Source organism: Amphimedon queenslandica, unplaced genomic scaffold, assembly GCF_000090795.2.
Source record: "Amphimedon queenslandica unplaced genomic scaffold, v1.1 AMPQUscaffold_13388, whole genome shotgun sequence".
Taxonomy (NCBI): domain Eukaryota; kingdom Metazoa; phylum Porifera; class Demospongiae; order Haplosclerida; family Niphatidae; genus Amphimedon; species Amphimedon queenslandica.
In genome coordinates, this window is record NW_003546376.1 from 74001 (window position 1) to 79121 (window position 5121).

Genomic DNA, 5121 nt, shown 5'->3' on the forward strand with positions numbered 1-5121 from the left:
AGGGCTTTAGACAACTCTTAAGATGGTCCATTATACAAGAACAGATAGTTCAAATCCTGTGAAAAGCAAGTCAAAAGTGCTTCTTTCTTCATTCCCATTTATTAATTGATTTGGGTGTGGTTTTACGTGGTGGGAGTGGTTTCATTGACTACATGAACAGGCATGACACAGAAACATTGAAAATTACTTAAAATGGTTTTTCTCTGTACTTGTATTCAAGAGCAATCTTCAAAACAGCATCCCTGACTTCCAAATTTTATCGCGCATTGTCATACACGGGATATCGCGGAAAAGGAACATTTTTTCTCTATCTGTGAGTACAAAAAACTGATTTTACCAAAATCTCGCAGATAGCTTTGTTTTCTCATATCTGGTCACATATTTCTAGCAAAAGTAGTGATAGCTAGTAGAGAAAAAAATTTAAGAAACAAGATAGAGTAGGATTCCGAAGGAACAATGAAATTACGAAATGAAAGTCCTACTCTCGTGACGCAAATTCTACTCTACATTGTACTTTTAATGTTCTTATTTAAAAGTTATAGATCACCTTACAACGTAAAGTAGAATTTGCATAACCAGAGTAGGGTTTTCATTTCATATTTTCGTTGGCCGTTCAGAATCCTACTCAATCTTGTTTTTTAAAATTTTTTATGCTCTTTTTGGTGTTTATTTTTTAATAATATTTATAATATTTTTTCAGTTACAATTATGATACTTTTTGATTCTACACAAACAATAAATTTATTATTGTCATCATTGTTATAATTTACAGCATTTATGAGAAACAGCACTGATTGAATTGAATAGATATTAAAATATAGCTACTATACTGATGATAAGTGAAATGAATACTTTAGTCTTAATATGAATCCTTGTTCAAGAAGCTCTATCTTTCCCACAATCCTGTAGCTGTTGTCAAGTTCATATTATCACTAGTATTATAAACATTAATTAATTGTTTCTTGTTTTTGAAATAAAATAATTCATTACACACTTGATACATGCAAGATTAATACCTTCTCTTAGCTAGAAACCTGCACTAAGTACTGCAACTTGATTCCATGCATAGCTAGCCTATAGCTAGGTAAAACTACTTGCTGTTCCCAGTTCTGAGATCTGAGCATGCACGACCACACCCAAATTTTGGAGCATATGGTTCTTTAATTAACAAAATGGTGGCATAAGGTAAGCTGGTATGATCTAACAGTCACAGTATCACTTATTGCTTTCTTGGAAAATGATTCTAGGGGAAAAGGACCTGCACATACCCTGTTGGAGTAGAATGGTGTAATAATTAGCCTTCTATCACCAGGCAAGATTGATATATCGACCGACAACAGGATTGACAGGAGATCATGATGAAGATGAAAAAAGGTAACTGAACAAAACGGCCTTTTTGCAGATTTTAATATTTCTCCCAGAAAAGGTCTAGAGTGGTACCATTGGAATCCTCTGGTCAACGTAAGGTCCTCTAAGAAGTCTGGTAAGCATAGGAGCTCGTTTTCCCGGTATAGCAAGGCTGCAAATGTCGTGGCAGCCATCTTGTTTGGGGGTGAATCCTGCTTAGTAACCCGGTAATATTAGAAGTAATGTCTGGCAATATTTTAGCTACCACAAAGCGGAAGAAAGACACTAGTAAATGTTTGGTTTTAGTTAACAAAGTCCAGTCTGAGAGTCATTGTAGTAAAACTCTGAAAGGAATGTTTCCTACCAACTTAAAAAGCACCCACAAAATAAACACAAGAAGGATTATGAAGAATGTATTGCAGCAGAGAAGGTCAAGGGAACAGCTAAACCTTGTAAGAAGAACCTGACACGATGTTCATCACAATTGCAAAGAACTGTGGAAAGTACAAACAACCCACAACGCTAGCATGATAAAGACTCATCAGAAACATAACTATCACTAAAAAAGTTAGCTACTTTCATTGGAGCTACAAATGTGCCTTTGTCTCTCGTTGATAATGAAGAGTTCCTTGAGCTACTTCATGAATGGATGGGATATATCTAGTACCACATCAAAAACCTGCTTCTGAAGATATCAGAAAGAAGTCATATAAAGGCAAAGATTTGATCTCTTTCAGAAAAAGCAAAATTCTTTAGTATTTGGGCTGATATTTGGTCGAAACCAGGCATGACAGCATCTTTTCATTGTGTGACGGCACATTTTCTTGTAACAGATTCCAATACTTGTCATTCTACTTGCACGACATTAAGAAGATTCCCATCTCCACACACTGGCAGTAGAATTGCAGATTTACTTCAGAAGATCCTTGATGACTAGTTAATGTCTGGTCATAAGTTATTTCGAGTGCTTACATACAATGGAAGTAACATGTTTGCTGCTTTTAAAACAAACTGTAACAATGAAGAGAAGGGCAGTGATGATTCTGAGGATGATATTACTGGTACTAAATGACATCATTATCAAAGAAGAAAGCGAAGAATTATTTGCAGTTTGAATAGAAGAAAAAGATGAGCTTGATTAAATGGAATAAGGTTCTTATTCTGATGTAATCAACTTTGATGGATGCGAGAATAATCACCACTATGCTTTTAAAGCTTGGAAAAGTACCAGTTGCTTTGTGCACACTTCGCAATTGGTGGTAAAAGTTTTTGAATCTGCACCAGCATTCAAATCTGATGTAAATCCGGCTTTGGATATTGTGAGAAAAGTTACCAAGTCCTGTAAAGCAACAAAGCGACTAGTAGAGCTGGCAGGGAAAAAACTAGTGAAGAATTACCCGAAAAGATGGGATTGTTTTTTTGTGATGTCATATGCTTGAAGTCAGGGAGCACTTAACTACTGTAGTAAAAGAGTTAGAGCAGGAAAACCTTAATGAAGCACAATGGAAGAACTTGTCCTATGTAGAAACTTTGCTGAAACCCTTTGCTCGCCATACGAATTTGACAAGCAGTGAAACAACTATAAGCATTGCAGTGTTGGTACCAGTACTGAAGGAACTAAAACTTCATTTCAAGAAGGTTTGTTAAAAGATATATTACCTTATCACTTAGTCTATTATTTCATTTTGTACAGATGTCCATACTAACTGGTATTTCAATTGTTGCCAAGGCTCTTCTGAAGGAGCTTGAAAGGTTTGTTTCTGTAACTCTGCTAAATCCTGCCTATAGGAATATACTTCTACTCAAGTGGATGCAGCAAAACCTATTGTAGCTGATAATGCCATCTGACTCTAGTGACAATTCCGATGAGGTATGTCATCTTACACCATTATTTCAGCCTCAAGTTGAATGAGAAGAAAATCTACCACTGCCACCAACAAAGCAATTTAAGCACTTGAGTCTTGTATGTGACTTGCTAGACTAAGAAGAAAATAATACAAGTCTAGTTGTATAACTTTCTAGCAACGATGAAGAGATTCAAAAGTATTTAGACAGTAGGCACAGTTGCAGAAGTTTCGACCCCTTGGACTATTGGTTACAAAAGAAGGATGTGTATCCATTGCTCTTTCCAGTGGCATCTGGCATTCTCTGTACTCCTGCCTCAACTGCCCCAGTGGAACGAGTTTTTTCAGCAAGTGGGGAAGTTACAAAAGGAAAGAGAAATTGTTTAAATTAGCAGAATCTGAAAAGAGAAACCATGCTTTGTAAAAAACAAACTTCATTTGATTATAATAAAGTTTCCTTTAAAAATATTTTACTGTTCTAACTATACAACTAAAAATTAAACTATAGCAGAGGACTAGAACTATTTTAACTACAAGGTTAGCACTAGAACTGAAACTGGAACTATTTATACTAGAACTAACACTACAACTACTTAAACTACAAGGTCGAAACTAGACCTAAAACTAGAACTATCTACACTCTGATGTTGGAACTAGAACTAAAACTAGAACTATTTAAACTACAACGTTGGAACTAGAACTATAACTAGAGCTATCTATAAGTTAAGAACTAGCACAACAATAGTAGAAGCCACTTCTTTATTCACTTAGGTGCTGTGGCTAAGGCAGACAAGGCACGGTGGCATTGTTCTTACAGGTCAGGCATGGAGTAGCTTTTGTTATTCCTTTGAGTGCCCTAGTAGTTCATGTCATTCTGATGCATCTAGAATAAGGCAGTTGTAGATTGTTGCAGACAGGGTTGGAAATAAATTTTTTCTGAGTGAGCATTGGAAATAAATTTTTTCTGAGTGAGCAAAATGAGCAGCAAGTAATATAAATATCTTAGTCTTGATGAGCTATGAGCAGTAAAACTATTATTGACTTTTAATAATTTTTATTATTCAATATTTCTAATGAAAACAATCAAAAACTCAAACTAAATAACTATCCACTTATGCACATCACTTGATTTATTGTCTGATACAAATTATTCTGTTTTCAAAAATCTCATTATCTGACATTTCCTACTCAAATTCAGAATCGTTTCATTTGTAGCAAAGCGGTTCCCTTTTCTAAAGAATGGCCTTTGTTGACATACCATGGACCAGTAGGTTACTGCTGGTTGGGGATCACCTTCCTCAAGTGTAGGGCCATTGACTGAAATACACTTTAGGGAATTTAGTGAATTGTTTGATAACTTTAATATTTTTTGGCTTTTGGTAATAGAGAATCCTCTTTCGCGCACAGCAGTGTTTATGTGTAGAAGAGAGCATATTAAAACTACTTTTAAGATGTGTTAGAAACTGCCAATGTCACTTTTTGAAAAAGTTGGCCACATATCAAAGAAATTTCAGTCAAGAGAAGGCAACGTGTTACAGACAAGTAATTTTAAACGTAGCCACTGATGAAGGATTTGCTGAGATAATTATTGTGGCAAAAGTAACTCATAGTGTGGCAATATGTGTGTAACTTCCTGTAGCTCATACTCTGATATGAAACTTTGTTCAGTTCCACTTGCTGGCCTATTTGTGAGGTCAATAATATTAAAGTCTTAAAAAATGCTACCAACTTTAAAGCGCCTTTGAAGAGATTCCTTTAATTATTTAGCGTGAGATCCTTGTCACATCCAGTTCCTTTTTTTGTCCAGTTATGTCAATGCCACGAAAGTAAATTGATTACTACAATCGTCAATTTCTGCTACGAACTTAGTAATTGTATGACTATAAGTATAGAGCTGCTGCAATGATCCTAAAGTAGCAACGAGCTATCC